The following is a 23,906-nucleotide window of genomic DNA, read 5'->3' as shown; positions in this document are numbered from 1 at the left end:
GGCCAAGAAAAGATGTATTTTTTAAGAAGCCATGAGGACAAAATACAAAGTTGTGCTGTTTAAATAGACGGCTTTGTCCGGATAACAATGGTACCAATTTTATCGCAAACTCCAAACAGGTAACGGAGATATTAAAGAAAACGTGTGAAGCACTGGCAACTCCCGAGCCACTTTCCGGCAACTTTTCCACGACGTCACAATCACGTCACAGAGTCGTTTGGCAGCCGCCGACCTAAACCATCACCAAAAATATGAGCTGCGTTTTATCTCATCTCTTGAATGCTACCGCGCAGTTAACACACTGATAATCACGTTTTTAGTGCTGGCCAGATTACGTCCCTCTTGCCCATATCACGTCACTGTAGCACGAAATTTGAAAATTTTGCAATACTTTTTGCGTTTTGGTGGTTACAAAACGCCTTTCGTGGCTGAAATGGAGCCGAGTGATGTACTGAAAGCCAGTTATTTCAAATTAAACAAAGTTGTGTTTTTCTTCACCCTCATCAACCTACTTAGGCCCACTGCAGGACGAAGACCTTTCCCACTGCCCTCCAACCGCTCCTTTCCTGCGGTGCTCGAGTTCGTTCTTTGCCCACGAATTTCCTTATTTCGTCCCTACAACGAGTTATTGGCCTCCCCCTTCTTCTAGATCCGTCTGTCGATATTCACTCTGTTGCCCTAGTGGTCGACCAGTAGTCATTTGGCCTCACTACAAGGCCCGCCCAAGTTCACTTCTTTTCTTTTATTTGAACTATGATATAATCTCCTCGAGTTTACTCCCTAATTTTGTCTTCATTCTCCCTTTAAAGTTATATGAAATAGCAAGATCAATTATTTCTTGCGTTGGTAATCTCTAACCCACAGAAAACATGAAAGGGGAGCAAGTAACAAAAAGATGCACGTCTTGCATTAATTCAACTTTTACATCAGTATGTCACAAGGTGATTCAAACACTTCACTCTCTTATAAGTGCTTTTCAACAGTTCTATTCTTGCTGCTGCCTTATATTGCTGAAAACTCCGTTGCGCCGCAGAATTACGCGCCGCTTCCGCCCACAGACCCGCGCACGGACCTTTAGTGTGCTTGACGGACTGTCCAGGCATGACGAAGCGGTTCTTCACCGCGTGCGGCTAAATGTCGCTTACACAAGTTACTTTAACTTCAAGATGAAACAGGCTGCTTCCTCCTTCTGCACTCTTTGTGGCGTGCGCGAAGACTTGAACCACGTATTATGTGAATGTACGCGGTATTGAGCAGCTAGGACGTCCATTTTAGTGTCCTTGGACCTTCCACTTTCTAGAGGACTAACTCTAACTGACGTGTTAGACCCTTGGTCTAATTTAAGCGAGCATCTCGAGTAATAAAATCTCTATTGTCTTTCCTACGAAGCACAGGACTGGATCAGACTCTCTAAAAAGGACTCTATTAATGAGCGCATCATCGTCCTCATAGTCATCATCATCATCACTTCATCGATTTCTTTTTTTTATAAATCTGGTGTAGCGAGGTAGGCGCCTCGGCTTGGCTAACCTCACCAGTGTCATTAAAAACTATTCTCTCTCTCTCTCTCTCTCTCTCTCTCTCTCTCTCTCTCTCTCTCTCTCTCTCTCTCTCTCTCTCTCTCTCTCTCTCTCTCTCTCTCTTATATTGTGTGTTCGTTTTCCAAGCTCCACGGAGCCTTAGATGTATTCAGTTTACGTTTATATTTCGAACGCTTTTCAAATAAAAAACTTTATTATTGTCGTTGCCTGTTCACGCCTTTTTGTATAGTAAAAGTGTTTTGATCAACTCGTTCAACTCGCAACAATTGATTCCTGACCATGATGACATGCAGACAGACATGCGAGTTCGACGCACTTTGAAAAACACTGGGTCGAGTAAGGTATTTGTTTTACGCTCATCGGAAGAAGCTTTTCCGACCCGTGGCTCACCGGCCACATGGGGAAGCCCTTAAAGCAGTATCCCTCCTATCGCTCAGTAAACAGCTCTTCAAAATCGGACTCCGTCCCTGGCCTCAGCGCCACCACGGTAGGTCTCTCACATTGCACGGCGATCTGGGTAGCTTCCAAGTGACGTAAGGCGCACTCTCGCTGACGCCCCCTTATATCTGAAGCGGTGTACGCCCTCGACTGAACAAACAAAGCGATTGTCTTCGCGTAACGGATGTCGAAAGCGAAGATATCCATGGGCATACGCATCGGAGTGCTCTGCTGCAGCGGAGGATCCTTGCAGCAGCACGTCGTCACCCAGATAGCTGAAGTGAGTAAGCCGCTCTGCCGCTGCTGGCTACGAAGTTTCCCGTAAGTACTGCCGCCTAGAAGATCGCCATGCGAGCAACAGCTGTGTTTCAGTCGCTGTAACAGTGGCGCATGGCGGGTTATGTTACCCGCCACGCGTTGCAATGCGTGGTAAGAGGGTAATCTTTCATCCATTAATTTTGAAATCTAATCAAAGGCAAGCATGACTTCAGTCGGTACTTTATAATAATTGTCGCATAATGCCATTACCTGCGCATTAGTCCGTAAGATCTATTGCTTCCTCACTTCGGAGGTGTTTCCGGTTCCAACTGGTGTCATTGAGTGTAAATATATATATATATATATATATATATATATATACAGTGTGTCGACCCGTAAAAAATACCGGTTCGCGAGCCGGTTCGGGAGCTTGAAAGCTTCAACCGGTTTGCGAACCGGTTCGATGAGTTGAATTTTCACTTAAATTAGAAAAAAAACATTTAGTAGTTTAAAACAACAGTCAAACCAAAATACAAACAAAAATTCAAAATGCTGCTGTTCCCCGCGACCTTATCTCTGTGTTATTTTGTGTTATTAGACTTGAATCGAACAAATTGCTGGCAATTTGGTGTTTAGAGGTTTAAATATGTTTCCGGCAACGGGCGGGGCCGTGTGTTTGCCGCCGCCAACAACATTTCTCGGCCAACCGTCGGGTGACCCACCAGGCCCTGCCACGGAGCCTGGAATCATTGGTGCCTCCATTGTTGCTGCCTTGTCAGGCCCGCCGGCCGCTTCAAGCCCCTGCAGCACCGATCCTGGATCCTCCGGGACGTCGCTTCCTCCTGGACAAGTGAGTCCTCCTGTGGTCTTTTCCGAGCAGCCTCTGCCGGACGACATGGACGATTTTTCCGACATCACTGACTGGACTTCTGGGACCATCATATATGGAAACGAAAACGCAACTCAGGATGAAAAGTCCCAGCCGTTTCAGCCCGCTGTACCTGAGAAGCGCCACCGTGCCTCTAAACGTTCCTATAGGCCTCTTGACGTGAGTGCAGTCCCGAGCCCTCTTAGACACGGGATTGTCGTGGTCGTAAAGCCTCTCGATTCCTTGAAACTAATCACCCGTTACAATCCCCTTGTTCTCAAAGAGGGATTGGAATCTTTGGCTCCAGGCAGTGTGCTACAAGTACGTCCCAACTATCGGCTGAACCTTCTCGCCATCGACACGCGCAATGCTGACGCCACCAAGCGCATCTTGAAGATTTCTAGCATTGCGGGGATCAAGGTGCAGGTATATGAGCCAAGGCCCAGCAACTGCGGAGTGGAAGTGATTAGGGGAGTCACTATGGACCTTTCTAATCAAGACATTCTTAATGCCTTGCGCCTGAGGGCGCCAGTAAAATCTGCCCCAGACTCGGGAAAACATCAGAGTGCTCAGATTGTGTTCGGCACGGAAACAATACCCGAGCACGTAATCATCGGATACACGCGCTACCGGGTGTACAACTACGTGGAAACACCCAGGCAGTGCAAAAATTGCCAGCGCTTTGGGCACATGTCTGAAGTGTGCAAAAGTTCCTTGCGATGTTCCCGGTGCGGTGGCAGCCATGATCGTACGGGCTGTTCCGCTGAAAAGGTTTGCTGCCCGAACTGCAGCAAAAATCACGAATCCACATCTGCTAAGTGCTCAGCCCGTCGTGATCAGAAGGCTATTTTTAAGCTCAAGTCTGCTAACAACACGGACTACAAGTCAGTAAAATCGGCTTTTTATGCAAAGGCGTGGCACAGGGCGCAAGGAAACTTGAACCAAGCAAACTGCGGGTCCGATCTTAAAGTACGCCGAGGAGGACTTTCCGGCCGTACCCTGTTCCTCAACGCGGGCCAAAGCAGCCGCCCCTTGCTGCACCAGCACTGGCAGAGCGATCTCCAGCAGCCCAGCATGATACTACTCCCAGGCACGCGGAACCACCTGCATCTACAGAGGTGCCTGTGATGGCACCGGCTACGACTCCAACTACGCCTTCAGCCTCTGCTCGCCGAGCTTCAATGCAACATCAGCGGAAACCAAAAGACGAGCGAAACACTAGGGGCCTGTGTTCGGTGCTGTCCTCTCTCATTGAGGCTGTGCGCATCCTCCTCGCTCCCCTTTCATCTCCGATAGCCGCGGCTGTTTTGACGCTCCTGGACTTTGTATCACCCCTCCTCGCACAATAGCGGTAGCAGTCCCTAGAGAGCAGCAAACTCGGGACAACGCAAAACTCTCAACGTCAACTCACTTAGCATCCTACAGTGGAATCACCGGGGCCTCGCAAACAAAATCGGAGAACTGAAATTCCGAGTGGGCACTGCTCTTGCAGGAACATATTGCACCCACTACATGGATTTTTTAGGTATCATTTCCCTACCATACCAGATGGGCGCAAGAATGCCGCGGATTCCCATCCCGGCAAGGCTGCCGTGTATGTATCTGCTCAATACCCACATACACAGATAGACCTTAATGCTTGCTGTAACACCAACCAGGAAGTAGTTGCTGTTCACGCACGTCTTCCGCGCGGTACCGTTATACTCGTCTCGATCTTATACGCCATCGGCCCGTATACGTCTTGGCTGGTTTGCTCATTTACGAAGAGCGTACCCGGGCGTCCCAATCCTTGTCGGTGGTGACTTTAATGCACCACACATGGAATGGGGATACGCAATGACCTCCCGCTGTAGCACAAAAATGAGACCTTTTTCGACGCGGCGTGTCAGCTTCTCAACGCTCCTTTCAAGCCTACCCGCACGACTACTACAAATTCTCCCGATCTAACGTGGTGGATGGGAAATCGGACGCCCAACTGGCAGGTACAGCCAGACGCCTGGGGCAATGATCACCTCCCCATACTTATTCATCTACGCCCGCACACTACCTCCAAAGACAAGCGAAAGGCCTGTATTACCAACTGGGGCAAATTCCGTTCACTTACTGCGGACGTGCCGCTATCGGGATCTACATTACGCAGTACACTGACTCAAAAGATAAAGGAGGCTACGATCGAAACGTGGATAGAGGAGGCCAAACCGAACCCTGACATGCACCTCCTTAATTTGTGGGCGGCACGGAAAACAGCTATATCGCTGCTCGGAGAAATCCCGACTTCCTCCAGGACAGGATCAGGGTTAACCACCTTACAGCCAAAGCCCGACAATACCAAAAGGTTCTTTCCCGTGAAAGGTGGCTACGGTGGTGCTACGGTATGAATGGCCGTACATCAAATCGCACACTTTGGAGCATACTGTTTGGCGATGTTGTCCGAAGACATCTTGAATATTTCCTCGTATACAGCCACGCCACTCGTACCATACTGGCAACCGATATTTCAAAGGCGTATGATAATCTATCCCACGAAGCTATCATACGTGCTATGCTTGAGCTGGGCCTGCCACGTCGTGTGGTTGATTATGTCGCCGCCTTTTTAAAAAACCGTACATTCGCTGTCCGTGTAGAAGGGAAGCCAGTAGGACTGTTTCACTCGGTGCGTGGTGTCCCCCAGGGAGCTGTGCTGTCACCCATACTTTTTAACATTGTATTTATTCACTTAGCGTGGCAGCTCGACACTGTGCAGCACACACGCTTCCTCATTTACGCGGATGATGTCACAGTATGGTCGATGCACAAAAACGTACAGATGCAGTATACAGCGCTGCAGAAGGCTTTTGAAGTTATCCAGGCATTTACAGCGAAGGTTGGTCTTACTGTATCCGCCGAGATGACGAAGTACATGACAGTCGCTAACAAAGCTGGCCGCAAGAAGCTCGCCGTCCACCTTCCATCTATACGCATGGGCGCTCATCAGCTTGCTGAAGCAACAGAGCTCCGTATTCTGGGCCTGCATATTCACCAGGCTGGTACCGCTACAGCATGGCTTAAAGCAGTGAGGCAAACGGCTGGAAATACCATTCGCCTAATCCGCCGCATTGCGCCAAAAGTGGGCGGTGCAAGAACTGAGGTCGCTCGGAGGCTGGCGTGCGCTGTGCTCCAACCACGACTGGTATATGAAGCCCAGTTTCAGCGTCTAACCGTATCCCAACATGCTAAACTGGAAGCTATTAATAGAGAAGCCATGCGAGTCGTCACCGGTCTCCCTCGAATCACCCCGATAGCGGTCCTTCAGGAACAAGCTCAGCTCAACACAATTGACGAGCTCATAAATCAACGCCGAGCTGTGCGACTGTCAAAGTATGCTTGTCTGCAGAACGGCCATGCACTGTACGACTACTTCAACCTGGGCACCTTGGCTCCTACGGAAAGTCAGGATAAGCTTCCACCCTGGGGTTATACGATTATAACCTCCAACAAGACAAGCCATCTGCAGAGAAGGCGGACCAAGGAGGGTAAAGTACAGCTCTCTCCCCTCTCAAATAACCCGTGACCAGACGAAAAATACCTCCTCTACACCGACGCTTCATGCACAGGAACGCATGGAGTCACAGCGTGGACCAGCCCCACTCATCCCAGCATCGAAGGACGTATTGCCTACGCCTCTGCCACATGCACCCCAATCCTGCTGGAATTGCAGGCTATACACCACGCCCTACTGTGTGCAGCCGCTTCCAATGAAGACTTGACAACCAGCAGTCTTCGTACCGACTCTACGAAAGGGATCCACTATTTGGAACAGGTTGCGCCGACCACCATCATCTGTCAAGGCATCCACCAGCTCCACAGCAAAATTCCATCCAAAGTGGTTGTGTCATGGGTTCCTGGTCACACCAGTATTGTAGGAAATGAACAGGCTGACTTCCTGTCACACAACTGCCCGGCCCCACCATCCCCCGCCCAGCTCCCAAGTGACCCATGGGCCAAAAGAATGGCTGCAAAGGAGGATCTTCGACGCCGAACGCGTGCTCTCATACCTCCGTGTTCGGTTCTCCTCCCCCTCAACCTTACCAGAATGGAGGAGGTTGTACTACGAAGGATCCGACTGGGCGTGGCTCTTACTCCTGCCCGCACGAGTGGATGGAAAGGGGACTACCGAGGGCATGTGAAATGTCTAACCTGAACGTTCCGGCAGACCTTCACCACCTAATATGGACATGCCCTGTAACTAAGGACATTCGAAGGAAATGTTTGATGGCAGCAGGCCTAAATTTGCGGCAAGACACGCATTACCATCGGTGGCTCCATGGTCCTGCCTACAGTTCCTTGCTGGACTATATCCGGGAGGCCAACCTGGATTCCTTGATATAGATCGGACCCGCTTAGTGTCCACTAAGCCTTGAGGCGATTAAATAAACGAACAAACAACAACAACAATTTCAAAGCAAACTTTAAACAATTACGAGATATTGGAAAAACAGATGAAGTGGCGACGATTTACCACCTACTTCTCGCCCAGACTTTATGTTGTCCTAGCGACTATTCATAAAGCCACCGCCAAGAGATATGACGGTGGGATATATTTTCTGCCCTTTCCTTTTTTGTTGAAATCGCAATCGTCGCTAGGGAATCGCCCATCACGCTAACCTTGAAGCCTTAAATTTAGGTCTGCGTACTGGCGCATTCAAATACCAGCGCTTAATACCAATGGCGCACATTTTTTATATTTGTAACAAAACAGAAAGATCCTACAACAGGCACATAAATACTACCAATAAATTAGATTATTTGGTCACCCTGAATAATATGTTAGCTGTCACCTCATCGAATGTGTTAGCCACACTTGTGTTAAAAGTTAGCTTTAGTTAACGCTCAGTCACTGCATTATTGCCCTGTCCACTGCAATTCCTTTTGCGATAGCTATACCGAATGTGCGCATTACAATCTGTATGTTATCGTACCGCCTAACCCCCGCCTATCGTTCCGTGTACTACATTGCGGAATATTATAGCAGATTATGCTGTTACAAAATGACAGGGAAATTTGACGCGCGGAGCATGAGATGGGACTTTTTTGGGTAGCCGCTCTTTAATTCGTCCACAGCAGTCCCGTACTCGTCCCCTGCGGAACGAGTAGCAGTAGAAGTAATGTAGCGAGTTATGCAGTCAGTAAAAGTGCACATTCGAAAAAAAAGAAGATCTGAAAAAGACAAAACTGCAGAACAAGCAGAAAGGATGATCGCTGGGCGAATGGGACAGTGCGAGGTACCGGCCTGCCTTTCTGCACGTGTCATCTGCTTTGTTACTGTTTCTGCTTCCAAGAGAAGGTCGAGGGCTGCAGTTTCTTGCCAAGAGATTAAGTGCGAACCTTAACAGTTTTCCCTGACATATCTGTTGTTATTTGTATCTGTAAAAAACGGAACTTTTCCACTGTACTGTCCTCAAAAACTGACCACGGAACTAAAGGCAGGACAAAGAAAAGTATAGAGCAATATCCACGTTTCGGTACTTTTTTTTTACTTATTCCGTTTTATTTACTTTTTGCGTAATATTTTAAAACAACACGATTCGCCTTTTCTTTTTTTGTTGTTTTCCGTGTAAGCACATCTTTAAAAAAAAAAACTGGCGCATTTGATGTCCCGTGCTTTATCTTTGCTCCGAGGCGCAGCTTATGTTGCAGGCCGGCAGACTTATTTTAACCAGCTGGTGATATTAAACGTGGATCAAAATCTCGATACATGGACGTTCTCTATTTCCATCTACTTCAGAAAAAACGGTCGTGGGGAAGGGAGACCGAGGCCACTTGTGGTCAGCAGCAAACGGCTTAGCCACTGAGCAGCTCCTGCGGTCACACTTGTCAAGTATTAACAAATTGCAGGTGTTGGACCTTTTAAACAAATTATGAAATTCAAAAAGTTTGCACACATCGGGTGAGGGCTTTCGCTGTAGTGCAGTGGAGCACTCCTGCAGCCTGACTGCTCCAATAAAGTCGCAGCTAGAGAAGGGCAAAGTTGTTTTATATCCCCTGCAAGCTGCCGAGGACATTTTGTTTGGTAAGCTTGCACTACGCTCGCGCTTCCAGCAGCAACAGATCATTGCTACATTGGCGCTCGTTCATTTCCCCTGTTGTTACATAGAGCATGATATATTCAATTGTCTGGAGGGGAAAGTGCTCCAGCGGGTACGAAGTTGATGGTACGTGAAAGAAAAAAGGGCCTGAATTGCATTGGCTGTGCAATAGACCTTATGCAAAAACTGGCGCCCTCTTGCGGGAACCGCGTGCGCTTCCGTCATGTTGGGGGATTCCCGGATCTCCGGTTACCGCTGTATACATGATATCCCGGGGTTAGTGACGCGCACGTCGGCATTTATCGTTGTCCAAGATGCCCAAATACTGCCGTGTAACTTGCTGTGCTCAAAGATGATACAAGGACGACCACAGAAATAGCGTACACATCTTTTTTGTTATTATTATTTCTCAACGGAAGCGTGACTCGAGCCGTGCGTGAAGTCGCTTGAGGGTGTCGACTTCCCTTCGCGCAGTAATATTATAGCTAGATCGCATGCATAGTCAGGAAATGAAAAAAGGTTCCAAAGTGAGCTGTTTTCTAGACCTGTATTTGCCGAGGAGCACTCCTCCCTGCTGGTAGTTAAGGCGCACCGCATCGGTCAGCTCGTAATTTATCGTGCGAGAGTTTTGAGTTTGCCGTTCGTACTATGCGCGCCCGCATTTTCTTTTATTCTGGACGTTCGGTAGGCTTTTATGGAAGTACTACGCATTCTTTTGTTTGCCAAACGTTACAAGAAATAAGGAACCCGCGAGAGTTGCAACCTTCATGTATACCATGAGTAGCGCACATAGTAACCCGTGTATCGGTCATTTACCACTCGTCGCCTGCTGTTCGACCGTAGCCTATTTTTCCAAGATCAAATTTTTCAAGCGGAATTTTCTAAGCGGTAGTGTGCGCCCAGCTTTGTTGTCCACGGCGCAAGCAAAGGATGAACAGCGGTCGCCGCGAGGCACGCGCTCACGAGCGCTCGGCATTTTATCGCTCTTTAAGGCCAAACAAAACAAAAAAAAAGAAACCGGGGAAAGCCGGCTTTCCCCCGTGTTTTTTTTTTTTTTTTTTTTTTTTTTGCTAAAGCCTTCGCGTGTACTGGGAACTCTCGGCGGTCACCGCGAGGCACGCGCTCACCAGCGCTCGGCAATTTATTCGTAATTTAATTATTCATTGGCAATTTATTGGTAATTTATTGGCAATGTTTAACGCGTTACACGCCACACAGGTTACGCGCTACAGGGCAGCTACAACAGCTCCGCTGTTAAAAAATGCCAGGTATGTAATTTATTTTTTAAGTGGTTTATTTTTTTGTTTGTTTGCAGGTTTCCTCTGCGTCCCAGAGGATCCTTAGCGTATAGCTATATCGCGAGTTCCCCCCCTCCCCCATTTCAACCCCAGGACAGCCCGCAAGTTTCGAAGTGTTTCAGGAATGACCTCCTGAGAAACCCGCAGGATGCGAACCAACACGGATTTAATTTCAATGTTTGTGTTCTCAAAGCCAAAAAAACAAAAAGGAGAAGAAACACGACAGCATCCAAAAGCTTCCCTGCCGGTGCCTCTCCGACTGCTTTTTGGATGCATAATGCGAATTTGGGCAACAGAGAAAGGTCCACAGGTCACTCGTCGCCTCTTTTGCTGCGCTTAAATCTGAGCATAAAAGAATCGCCAAGCCGAGAGAGAGAGAGAGAGAGAGAGAGAGAGAGAGAGAGAGAGAGAGAGAGAGAGAGAGAGAGAGAGAGAGAGAGAGAGAGAGAGAGAGAGAGAGAGAGAGAGAGAGAGAGAGAGAGAGAGAGAGAGAGAGAACTTTATTTGCCCAGAAGTAGAGAGCTTGGACTCTCTTTGCCGCGTTAGTCAGCCAGGAGATCTTGGCCCCCGCGGCATCTTCAGCCCTCTGGGCAAGGCGTAGCTGCGTTAGAGGATCAGAGCTGCGCAGCAGGGTTTCCCAGTGCTCTAGGTGTTTGATATCTATGGGGGTAGAGGGGTCTTGCTCCGTGGTTTTCTTCGGCATTGCTTTTTTGCTCATTCGATGGCTGAATGCAGCAAAAAAGAGCAGGAGTTGTTCGTGTGTGAACTCGGCGTGGAATAACTGAAAACCATGCGGTGGGGCCTGTACTTTTTGTTTTCGAATAGAAGCACACCTCCCAAAAATATTGGTCGGTTTGATGCCTTGAAGCTACTTCTGTGCTATGAGGCACACCGTGTAATAAAGACCGACAAAAAATTTAGATCACCTGAGGATCTTTAACGTGCGTCGAAATCTACACATGCAAGTTTTCGTTTTCGTCTACATCAGGAAACCAGCAGTCGGGTGCGGGGGCCGAACTCGCACCCTTGTGGTTAGCAGCCAATGGCTCACCCATAGAGCAGATTTTGAGGTTCACACTTACCGGCACTCTCCAGGTACGCGACCTCCTTAAAGAGAAGTATGAAATGCAACAAGTATGCATATTATGGGTGTTGGCCTTCGCCGTTGCGCAGTGCAGCAGTCCTGCGGCCCTATTGCGCTTACACAGTTGCAGCGAGGGAAGGCCTGCAGGCTTCCGGCAGTTGGACATTTCGTTTGCTCAGCTTTGCATACTTTTCGCGCTGCCAGAAGTAGCATGCCATTGCAACATTGGTGCGCCTACCTTCCTTCATATTGCAACGACGAACAAAGTGTTGACCGATCTGAAGGGGAAATTGCGTGAGAAGTTACTAAACCCATGGTGCGAAAAAGAAAATACCCGAGTAGCGTTGACCGCGCATTATTAACAGCTGATGATCAAACCGTTTCATCGTGAACCGGGAACCGTTATTGCTTTTTCGGTTCAGTTCCGGTTCGGGTTCAACGTGCCAAAAAATAATGGTTCGGGTTCGGGTTCAGTTCCGGCAAAAATACCGGTTCAGGTCCGGTTTTCGGAACTCGAAGGGACGATGATAATTTGTGCGTCTTATCAGAAGCCCTCCCAAAAAAAGAATCGACAACACGCCTAGCTGCATGCAAATATCTTGCTTTAAGACAGGGAATGAAGTAGACTTGCAATGGAGAAAGAAGACAAAAAAATTATTTGAGTGCGCAACTTGATAGAAGACTGTCTTCAAATGCTCTTGGCTGGTTTTCTCCCGTCGAAGCGACGACGAAAAGCGTACACCCTCTACCTGAAGCGACAATGCAGCAGAGACAAAGAGGGAACTATTCGCTTTCTAGACGGTGCCGCGGTGGGACGCGCGACGCGAACCGTCGCAAACTCACATGTTCCCGCTAAGAAACTGCATTAGTGAGGAGAGCTGCTACGTTCGCGAACAGAAGGTCTCCGTCTTTGAGTTTTCTTCTACTTTTTAACGCAAAGCTTTTTTCCTCTACCCCCGAAGGGTTGTTTCGCGACCGTTGGTGTCAACAGAAAACTCCCGCGAACAAATGAAAGAAGTTACTGGCACCGCCAGGAAACGAACCTCGAACTAATATAGTAACGGAGCGTGAGCCACTTGTACCGATTGGGCTACGATCCCACGTGGAAACGGAGAAGACAGGCGGTGCGTTCTCGGTGCGGAGAAGAGAGGCGGTGCGGTTCAGCCAGATCCCTGCGTTCTCGCTGAATGCCACGTAAGGTCGCGGGTTCAATTCCCGGCAGTGGCGGCTGCTTTTCTGATGGAGGCGAAAAGCGAAAACGCCCGTGTGTACAAGATTTCGGCGCACGTTAAAGATCCCCAGGTGGTCAAAATTAATCTGGAGCCCTCCACTACGACACGCCTCATCGCCTGCGTTGCTTCGGCGCGTTAAACCCTACAATCAATCAAGTCAATGAATGCCACGTAATAGCGTCACGCGACCTCTCGCGCCACTGTGCGCTCCACCCACGGCACGTGTAGCGGCCGTGTGCGCACCTTCAGCATGCGCTAGGACTTACAAAAATTAAAGAAAGCTCAGACCAACGCATGCTATCTCACTTCTAGTACACCAATATGCTAAAGCCTGTGGACTCCAGTGTTCACCTAAAAAATCAGAGCTCCTTGTCGTCCGCCCTCACGCCAAACGACACATCAAGGAAGACACTCAAATACTCCTTAATGGCCAGGCCATCGCCATCACTCCAAGCCCCATCATCAAAATCCTGGGCCTACATCTCCATTCCAACAACAAGAGTGACGATCCTTGCAGCGCCTCAAACACAGCATCAATCAAATCATACACATGATCAGGCGAGTCGCCACCAAGAAGCGAGGCCTCAAGGAAGCCAATACCCATCGATTAATTCAAGCTTTTGTCCTCTAGAGAATCACTTACGTCACCCCTATCTTCTAGGCAAGGAGGACATAAAGATGCTTGGTATAATGATTATAATGCGGTTAAGTGGGAAATTGGTCTTCCCCTGAGTGCTTCCACGGATAGGCTGCTTAGGATGGGGCTCCACTACGCGTGGAAGAGCTCCGATTGAGCATGACTGTACTGGGTCGCTGCATCCTTCACCAGATTGGCCGGGCAGCGCAAAATGTGACTCCTCCTGATGTACTCCCGGACTCTTGGCGACAAGAACTAAGATGCTCCCCCCTTTACCAAGAAATTTGAACCCTTCACCGCACGAGGGTCGCCGACAAGCACTGGCTCAAGCGCTCAGACCACCCTCGTGGGGGATCATGCAGTTATCTACACAGACGCCTCCCAACATCGAGGGCAGCAGTACCCCATCATCGTGGCTACACCAGAACCAACCTCATTGCGTGTGCCGCACTCAAGACCCAAGACATGACGGCAGCAGAAGAGGCAGCCATCGCCTTGGCTCTCGCTTTACCATGGGTTTGGAAGGTAGTCACTGATTACCAACAAGCCTAGCAGAATTACAATTCGGGGTGAGTGTCCCGAGCTGCACTGCGTGTGCTAAAAGAGCACTGCCCAATCGGTTCCATTCAGCTCATCTAGACGCCTTCTCACGCTTCCATGGAGTACAACGAATACGCCCACCAACAGGCCTGCGCTTTTGCCCCTCTCCCCATGCTACGGAGCTGCACGAGGACAGTCACCCGCTTGATACGTTCAGGGACATAACCCAGCATTATCGCCTTCAGCGACAGAGCCTACCCCTGCCTCATCCTTAACTTTCCACGGAACAACTACCCTACGGCTCGTACCATACGACGCGCCTTCCCTCAATGCACCCGAATCGCTACGACGCTGAATGTTAATTTTGCTCAGAAGTAGAAACACTCCACCACATTACCGGAGTGGGCGACTTTAGCCCTGAGCACCCTCCTGTCTTCCCGTCAACTACCCAACAACAGCAACGGGACATGTTGCTGTCCAGCTCTCTCTGTCTGCCCAGCTTCAGTTGGTGCACAGAGCACAGGCGGCGCGGAATGCATATGGGCTCCAGTGCCGAAGGAACCGCTCCCCTTTCTAGCGCTCTGAGCCGTTCAGAAATCTGAATAAAAGTATTTGCTCCTCCATCTCTCTCCGATTTCGTCGCCTCTGTCAGCGGCGGCAGAGACGGAGAAGTGAGATCGTGTAACACCGTATTTGAGCTTCCTTTAGTTTTATAAAAAAAAAGTTTCCACTCATGTGCTTCCCCAATACAACTCAAACAAACACCTTTCATGAATCATGCATTGATTTAACCTTAGCAAAGAATATCTCTTTCAAGAAATAAAAGGTTGTAGTTCAGTGCATTTCACTTGTCTCTGGTTTTACTATTTGTAGAGCCAGAGTGATTTAAGTGATGTCGCATACACATTCACAGAGAGGATTGGCGCGCATTTTCTTTTTGTACTTCTAGTTTTGCGCCTCTCTCCTCCAGACCAGACCGGCCACAAAACGCTCCCTCGCTCTTTTTATTTTCTTTGCTTTGCCCCTGGCTCCACGGGAAGAAGGATGAGAGAAGTGGTAGCTTTATTCGCGTCTCTTTTTTTGTCGCTCTCCCCCCCCCCCCCCCCCCCCCACACACACACACACAAACACATACCTCCGAATTCACGAATTCGCTTCGCGCTGTGGTTTTGTTTTACTTTTCTTTCCCTCTGGTCGCGTGAATGCCCCGCCGTACCCCGCCAAGACTGCCATGTTCGCTACCCAGAAGCGCCAGCAGTGGTGGTCACCCCGAAAGTTGTTTGTCTTAACCGAAGCGTACGTGCAAGGCTGTTCGTCTTCAGCGGAGTTTTTTTCTTCGAATATAAGAAAAACCAAACAAACGTCCCCGCCACGTTGTTAGCGGAAACGAGAATTCGCCTTAACCGAGTTTGTACTGACGGGAGTTTCTCAGGGGGAAAAACAGCGCAGAGACGGGGACTAACGAACGAAAAGACAGTACAAGCGCTGTACTGTCTTAACGGGAGTTCGCGCGCGTGCGTGCGTGCGCGTGCGCGTGCGCGCGTGTGTGTGCGTGTGTGCGTGCGTGCGTGCGTGCGTGCGCGTGCGCGTGCGCGTGCGCGTGCGCGTGAGCGTGCGTGTGTGTGTGTGTGTGTGTGTGTGTGTGTGTGTGTGTGTGTGTGTGTGTGTGTGTGTGTGTGTGTGTGTGTGTGTGTGTGTGTGTGTGTGTGTGTGTGTGTGTGTGTGTGTGTGTGTGTGTGTGTGTGTGTGTGTGTGTGTGTGTGTGTGTGTGTGTGTGTGTGTGTGTGTTTCAGCGTACGCTGTCGATGGGGCGGTGGTATATTCTTGCTTCATTTTCAACGTGCCAAAAAATAAATCAATGATAGCAAATGTAGGCTCTACCAAATTTAAGCTTCCTCACCGTGGCCGTTAAATGCTGAGCCGTTTCTGAAATGCCCAAGTTTTTCGCACGTCACGGAAAGGCTCAGCATTTTCGCACGGCAATGACGATCATAGGCCGCTAAGGCGTTGCGCTGCTGAGTACGAGGTCGCGGGTTCGATTCCCGGCCGCGGCGGCCGCTTTTCTGATGGAGGCAAAAAGCAAAAACGCCCGTACGGCGAGATTTCGGCGCACGATAAAGATCCCCAGGGGGTCAAAATTAATCCGGAGCCCTCCACTACGGCGCGCCTCATCGCCTCCGTTGCGTCGGCGCGTTAAACCCTACAATGATGATGATGACAATCATTGGCCTGTGAAGGACAGTCGCCGAGGTTGAATAACGGGTATTTTAACGTGTGGGAGATTGAAATATTGAATGTGGGGTCTGACGCGCCGTACAGACGACCCCTGGGCTATGAGTCTACAACGCGCGCCGTAGTGGGCGGCCCCGGATTAATTTAGACCAGATGGGAACCTTTTACGTGCGACAAAATCTCGATACTCGCTCTCCTCGTGCATTCCATTGGTTTTCTTGCTCAATTTATTTGTTGGTCGTCTAAGTGTGATATGTGCGAGTTGAATGTGTCTATGTCACGCTGCATGCTCAGCCGATCCACATTGTCATGCGTACATTTTTACTAGGTTATGCATGGCCAGTTAGTAAAATCCACTAAGTACCTAGTTTATACTGGGACAAGTAACTGGTTCGTGCTCTGTTAGTAAGTTGCACGACCTTTTTTTAAGAATTTGGAAAAAGGAATGGTCGCATTCCACATAGCGCAGCCCCCCCCCCCCCTCTTCCTTCCATAAAGGGGCCGTGCAGACAAAATAAAAGTTTCTTTTATTCGAAAGATTTTGATTTTTATAGTGCCCGACCGCTTGTCCGGCCATAAACGATGCTTTATGCACTGAGAAATTAAACTATTTCTTTCATAATTTTTATTCTTCCGCTGAATCGTGTGTTTCGATACGTCTGCGATGGCGTATCCCGGACAAGTACTGAAGCGAACGTAAGTATCCGGCTAAGGCTGCACCGAACGGCGGAACGCCTTGTTAACTGTCAGTCCTCGGGGCCACTGTCCACCCTCGGGGCCACTGTCCATCCTTGCTTTGTTTTTGACCGGATTTGCGCCTGGATAATATTTGTTATGGTTGATTGTACTTGTTTTGTGAAACATTGGGTATGCTCGACGAACAGAGCCACAGAAGACAATGTCACTTATGTCAGTTGGCCAGTGTAAGCTCAACGTGCCGGACAGCTGTGCAGCTGTAACAGGCATAGTACGCGCAGTACGCACTGGTGCTTCTATGTTTACGTGTGCGCTCGTACCTTCCATAGTTTACCCCATCCACCATTCTTACTGCTATAAAAAGAATACGCATTAAATTTGAGCGCAAATAGCCCGTTCTGAAAGCTTATAAGTTGTATTTAATTTGCGTTGGATTTTGCCGGCTGCAGCCAATCACACAGTTGCCCCTAATACGTCATAGGTATAGTGCGGGAAATGAGCTAGTGGGTCGCGTGGCCATTCTCTTTTTTTCCCTAATATTATAGCTTATATGAGTGAAGTTTACGTTAAAAGTCGTGCCAGTGTTATTCTAACGAGGCAATCGTTCGAATGAATGAGACTTGCATTTTTGTGCATGGCTCCTTTAAATCTGTCCCTGGCTTTTATGCATATTTATACGCGGCCAATCATTCTCACTGATCACCCGTTGTTCTTGCTAATTCCGCAGAATATGAAGAAATGTGCCCTCGAGAAAGTGTAAATTATACCAATGCGCATTCTGTTGTTTCCTTCTAGGGCAATCAACCGCAGAATATGAAGAAATGTGCCCTCGAGAAAGTGTAAATTATACCAATGCGCATTCTGTTGTTTCCTTCTAGGACAATCAACTACAAGACCGAAGCTCGGCATGGCTGATACCCAGTCATCCGGTCAGGGGCACCACCCTCAGCGCCCCTTTTACAGCCAGGGCGCTGTAATTGAGGATGGAGTCGTGCGGTCGTGTATGCCGGAGCTGCCCATTCCTGACATCGATTTTGCGACGTGCCTCCGGAAGGCATGGCAGAAATTCAGGGAGCGAACTGCCCTGGTGAGGATGACACCGGAATGATTGGCGGAGCCTCTTCTCGTATCAAGCCGCGAAAATATCGTTATTAGAGAGTTTTAGCTGACCGTCTTCGAAGGTCCGCTCCTGTACCGGCGGCGCGCTCAGCGAAACCGGAGCCAATGCCGTTCGCGGCCAGGCGTGCCACCCATGCGCAATGGCGCTCCCGCTTGCTATCGGAGCGGAGCGGACCGTCGGTGAGCTAAAACTCGCTATTGTTGCGGATATCTCGTGAAGCGCAAAGAGCAAAAATAGCATGCACACTAGGGAAACGACACAATCAAGGAAGGGAGTAGAGAAAAGCTAAGAACGAAAGGATGGCCTTGACTATGTTTCACGCTGACGTGACAGCATAAATGTCAATTATGGATCATGAAGACGAGGATAAGAAAAGTCGGCGGTTATTTCAAGACAATCTAACAGACATGTTTGAGAAACAGACTTGGGGAACCATTAAATATATGAAGATATTCAGAGCACTGATTGTACGTTCACTGAAATCGGATTCGCAGCACAGGGCACAAGTCACCCTGAAATTTTGGAATTTAAAAAGTATCATGTTTTAGATCAACTTTTGCGCCATGAATGTTGTAGCAGCTAATAATAATGATAGTAATATAATAATAATGATAGTAATATAATAATAATAATAATAATAATAATAATAATAATAATAATAATAATAATAATAATAATAATAATAATAATAATAATAATAATAATAATAATAATAATAATAATAATAATAATAATAATCAGAAATTTAACATCTCTGTTCATGAAGAACACCTAATTATACGTTGACAATGAAGCTCATTAGATGCACGATCGCATGATGGTGAAGCTTCCAGGCGAATGACATCCATTAGTGCCACAGAAACGAACTCGCTGTATGCCTACCCAGAACGTGCTTCAGGCCCTCGGCAGTGAGCTGAGCCACGAGCAAGCAATGATGTTAATATTTTGTTTATCGAACTCAAGGGCCGCTGATCTTCGGGAAAGCAGGTTTTACTTTCCAACGGAATCTTAGAATGCCACAGGCGACTACCAGTGGCGGGTCACGACAATTCAACGTTCATGTCGTGGCTAAAACTCAAAAGCGATTCTCTGGCCGCAGATCGAAAACGCGACGGGCGAGCGCTGTAGCTACGAGCAGCTGGAGGAGCAGTGTTCCCGGGTGGCCGCGGGCCTACGCGGTCTGGGCTTCGGGCCGGGTGACATGGCGGGTTTTCACTGCGGGAGCAGCTTGGACGCCATCATTGCTTTCTACGGCGTCGTGCTCGCCGGCGGCTGCATCGTGCTCGCCAAGCCCAACCTCTCGCAACGTTAGTGCCCTTCACGGTCTCTACTTTAGAAACGCCAATTATAAGGGCTGCATGCACCGAGGAGTAGGGAAGGGACTGAACAGAACAACGGCCCATCGAACGTTGCAACTCAGTGGTCTTTTCGGGCCACGTGCAGGAGAGCTCTGCCACCAGTTCGGAGATGCGAAACCCGTCCTCGTCTTCAGCGACCAGGCGATTGTGGAGAAAGTCGCCGCTGCCCAGCAGAAGGTCCCGTCCATCAAGGTGCTCTGACCACTACTCACAAATTTCTGAACTGCGCAATAGAAAAACGATCTACAAAAAGAAGGCGGACGAGAAAAAGAGATATGGAATGAGAAAGAAAGCGTTCTACTTTACTGGCATGCAAGCAGGCAACGAAAAGAAAACAACAAATGAAAATACCAAGAAAATATAGAAACTTTCAGTGCGAAATGCAGACAGTGAGTAAGCATGATCCTTCTAGGGGTCACCACAGTACCTATAGACGCGTTTATATGTATGTTTGACCTGCAGGCCACGGGGCTATATGCAGGAGCGTAGCCAGGATTTCCTTTTTTCGGAGGGGGCTATAGGGTTGCATACGCCCACTTGGTAATTAAAAAGCGCCTTTCAGGCCTCTCTTATGATATTGTTGTCGATTATTGTGGTTTCTTTAATGTCGGTGAAGTTGTAAACTGCAGGCTAAAATCAGTATTCCGTGTGGCGCAAATCCGCGCACGTGATACAGGAGGTAATGCACGCAAGGGCACCTTATGCAGGCATTACATTACAAGATGATAGTTTCATGGGAGTATTGCTTTATATCAATGTGTGTTCTGATGACGGTGCCATCCACAATAAAATTACGTATGCCGTAAGAATGAGATTTTCGTAGTTGTTCTGGTCCACAATGCAAAATGTAAAATAAAAACTTTCACCTGCGGCAGTACGTGGTAAGTGCGCGACAAGGCACTTCCGTGACGTGTAGCGCAGGTCTTCTCTTAAAAAAGACAGCCTAGGAATGGGCTTATCCTTGGTGAATAAAAGCCCTTGGTCTGACTAAACGCCTGTATCCTGTAACGTGTCTGGGGCGCGCACTTCTTTTAATTCTTAACATTCCTGGATAAAATAGAGCATGGCATTGCAAAGTTCGCTATTCAATGCCACATTGAACTTTAAGTTTAGCAAAAAAAAATAAAAAATAACGCAAAGACGGCGGCGTCTGGCCCTGCTCGTGTGGTTACGCATGTTATGCGCAAGTTGAGCAAAATCCTGTTGCGTTTGAAATTTAGTTGCGAGATCTGACGAAGGAACTATGAGGCCCGACCACTTTGGTTTCAAACTCTAGGAAAGGACTTATGTTTTACTGTAAGCTAAACGATAAAGCAGCTCTTCGCAGAATTCGGGCCTGGGCTGTTCTCGCATGTACTTACCTGTGTATGTTCTATAGGGCGTGTAGAAGCTTTTCAGTTTTCGTCAGTGACGTGGGAAACCAAAATTATATTGGGTATCTTCTTGGCCCACCATAAAGCCGGTAGCATTAGACAGTTGTACAGAGCCAGAATGGGCTTCGGGCATGGGTTGCTGCTCGAAACAAGTAAGCATTTTGTTCCCCGCTGTGCACCAAGAAAAGATGCGTATGATGGCATGTCCCAGCATACTTAAATGCTATAAACCGCTATATAGTGGTGGCCTCGGCGAGTTGTGGCGCGAAATTTAGAGGCGTGATAGTCAATTGAAAACGATGAAATATTACAACGCGCAGACGTTGGTGGTGTTCGGAAGCCACGCTGCCGCACTGCCATTCGAGCCACTGCGGAAGACGGCGCTGTCCGAGCATCCGGCCCCACCGGCCGCAGATCCAGCGAGCCTTCTGTTGGTCCTCTACTCGAGCGGCACTACAGGGATGCCCAAGGGCGTGATGCTCTCGCACAGAAACGTCGTCGCCTTCATGACCGCGGCCAGGTCAGGAAGCCTCCCCCCTTTTCCTTCTGTCCGAAGGTCTAAGGCATGCCGCATCTACTCCACGACGTTCATGCCAGTAACACGCTGTTAAAGGCTGCGTTGATCACGTACGAACCGAAAAGTTGACGAGAGCTGATAGTTCCACTCATCACTAGTATTTCACAAGTTCGTTTCTCGTGTGAAATACGTTCGATATAAAAAATAAAGCACTCTAAGACTTCGTTGCTGTTTGCAAGGTGACATCGCGTGTGATACACGTCGTATGGCAGGCGTTATACTGTGCTTGAAGCAATCATTCAGGCGATATTAATACTCATGTGCTCGAATACACATTAAGTAACTGAGCTACTAAACCCAGTTCCACCCAGTGTGAAATCTGCTGAAACAGGACCGCTGTGATTCTCTTGTGCCGGCTCGAACGTGAACGAGCGCTCGCGCGGAAGGAATCGCTTCCTCTCCCGTTCCTTTCCCTCCTCAAGCGCTGCATGCGTGCGTGCGTGTGTGCTGGTGGACTTTCAATTTCCCGTTCAATAAATTCATTTATTCAACACCAGCTTTGTTGTTCTTCCCACAACTGCTCCGCTTTTCAAACGTTTTCTACGCCCAGAACGCGATCAACTACTCCCGCGCGCAAGCCAAGTTAATTGTGCCAGTTTGGCGGAACGAAAACACTAAGCAACGTGTATAGACAACGATAACCGCTATTTGGTCAATCCGCCTGGAAAAAACGCAATTAATCCCGCATGCGTGTGCACCAACTGCTGGTGAATTATAACAGCTGACGAGTTTTCGTATGGAGGCCGGCTATAGTACCCCATTCGTGAGCTATAGTATTCACGTTTTCAGTGACCCACCTGTCGTCTCATAACGGCCCCTCTTCAGTCTTTCATGTTTCCTTCCTTTTGACCTAATTTTTATATTATCAGTTAGCGCTGTACGCAGCAGGCTCTTTAGGCTCTCACTTGCGTACAGGCGCGTTGAACGCAACGGGCGCGGCCCTCATGCGATCTGCTTTTGGTGTGCTTCTTCTGATTATAAGGTGCATGCATGCCAGGGTCTCACTTCCCTCTGCTCACCATCGGGGAGAAAAATAATTGTCAGAAAAGAGGCAAACAAACCCATTACTCAGTAATGCCGAGAAATACTTGCATCCCTCTCCCCCTAAATAGCGATACATGAGTTGAAAAGGGGACTCGGCATTACAAGTATTCGAGAAATCAGGAATGCAAGCGTCCCTCACCAGCACAGGATCTGACAGCCCTGGTGCAGTCTACTGCCGTTAAATCTCCCATACCGGGAGAGGCCCTCTTCCTGCAGAGGTCAAAAACGGGCTGATGAATGAATGAATTGTACGCACAGTAAGAGACGAACACTGACGTTCCATAGCAGCGCTGGCGGAATTAATCTTCATAAACTCTAACCAATTTAACCCAGATGACCGATGCTAACGTTACCGACGACGCTCATGCGACACATTATTGAAAAATCACCATGAAACTACAGGTTTTCCCGCACAATTTAATCCAATCGCCATAAAATGTATTCCAGAAGCCAGCAAATTTCACCAAAGCGCCATCCAATTTAATCCAGGTGCCAGCGAATTTAATCCAAGGGCCAACCTATTTAATTCCTTCGTCAACCAAATTAATCCAGCTATCAGAAGAATGTTCAGAAGTGTTTTGTGCGAAATTTGCCGCAGCTCTGCCGACGTTTTTGCCCGTGTTGTGGTGAAAACGTTGTTTCTAAATCCATTATATATATGTGCAAAATATCATATGCGCGCAGCTTAATGGGCATATGCTAACACCCGCAGACCAGAAGAGTGGTCTCGTTTGATCCGTCCGTGCCATGTGCTGATCGTCTGCGAGATCGCCAAAAGTATCGTCTGCTAGCGTTTTGTTACGCCAGCAGATTTGCCAGCGAATTGTTACGCGAGCAGACGACAATTCGTCGCGAACAGGCGATATTTCTGACAATCTCACAAACAATATTATAATTTGTAAATAATGCTTAACACTGCAGAAAAGCATTCACTAATTGAAAAGCAGAATGCAAATGGCATTTAAGTAATGTGCTTTTATTAAAGGAGCTTCCGAAGGCATTGTTACGAGAAGAGCAGATAATACTTCTGACGTGAGTTATCGACGGTGCTCTCGCAGACGATCAGCTCACAGCACGCGGCACCAATTGTCTGCGCGTGTTAGTAAATGTACATTACGCTGTGCGCATAACATATTTTGCACACGATGGATCAAGAAACACCACGTTTTCACCATACCACGCGCAACAAAGTCCGCAAAGCTGCGCCTAATTTCACACAAAACACTCCTAAACATTTTTCTGATAGCTGGATAATTTGGTTTGCGAAGAGATTAAATTGGTTGGCACTTTGAATAAATTAGCTGGCACCTGTATTAAATTATATGGCGTATGGATTAAATTAGATGGCGCTTGGATTAAATTGTATGGCGATTGGACTAAATTGAGCGGGAAAACCTGTAGTAATTTTCAGGGCTTCAAGGTAGCAACGATTGTTCTTTGCTCTGCACGCCGGGAAGCGAACAGCAGCTGACATATAGACAACATAACGATGCGTGTGTATACAACGCAATGCCATGCGTAATTGTTAATGGTTCCTGTTGGCGG

The 23,906-nt window shown here is 48.3% G+C and overlaps 1 pseudogene across 1 annotated transcript in view; it reads left to right on the top strand.

Moving 5' to 3' along the window:
* The first annotated feature begins 2,946 nt into the window (after positions 1 to 2,946).
* The window catches only part of LOC144155362 (luciferin 4-monooxygenase-like), a 41,625-nt pseudogene continuing 20,665 nt past the window's right edge, over positions 2,947 to 23,906 (top strand). The window contains exons 1-5 of the transcript XR_013319560.1: positions 2,947 to 3,087; positions 17,768 to 17,976; positions 19,109 to 19,316; positions 19,453 to 19,559; positions 21,061 to 21,260. The product of XR_013319560.1 is annotated as a luciferin 4-monooxygenase-like (transcript). The remainder of the gene's footprint in view (positions 3,088 to 17,767; positions 17,977 to 19,108; positions 19,317 to 19,452; positions 19,560 to 21,060; positions 21,261 to 23,906) is intronic.

Source organism: Haemaphysalis longicornis, unplaced genomic scaffold (genome assembly GCF_048455015.1).
Source record: "Haemaphysalis longicornis isolate Haplotype H1 unplaced genomic scaffold, Haemaphysalis longicornis Haplotype H1 scaffold_1, whole genome shotgun sequence".
In the NCBI taxonomy this organism is placed as follows: Eukaryota; Metazoa; Arthropoda; class Arachnida; order Ixodida; family Ixodidae; genus Haemaphysalis; species Haemaphysalis longicornis.
This window is presented reverse-complemented; position numbering and strand designations above follow the sequence as displayed.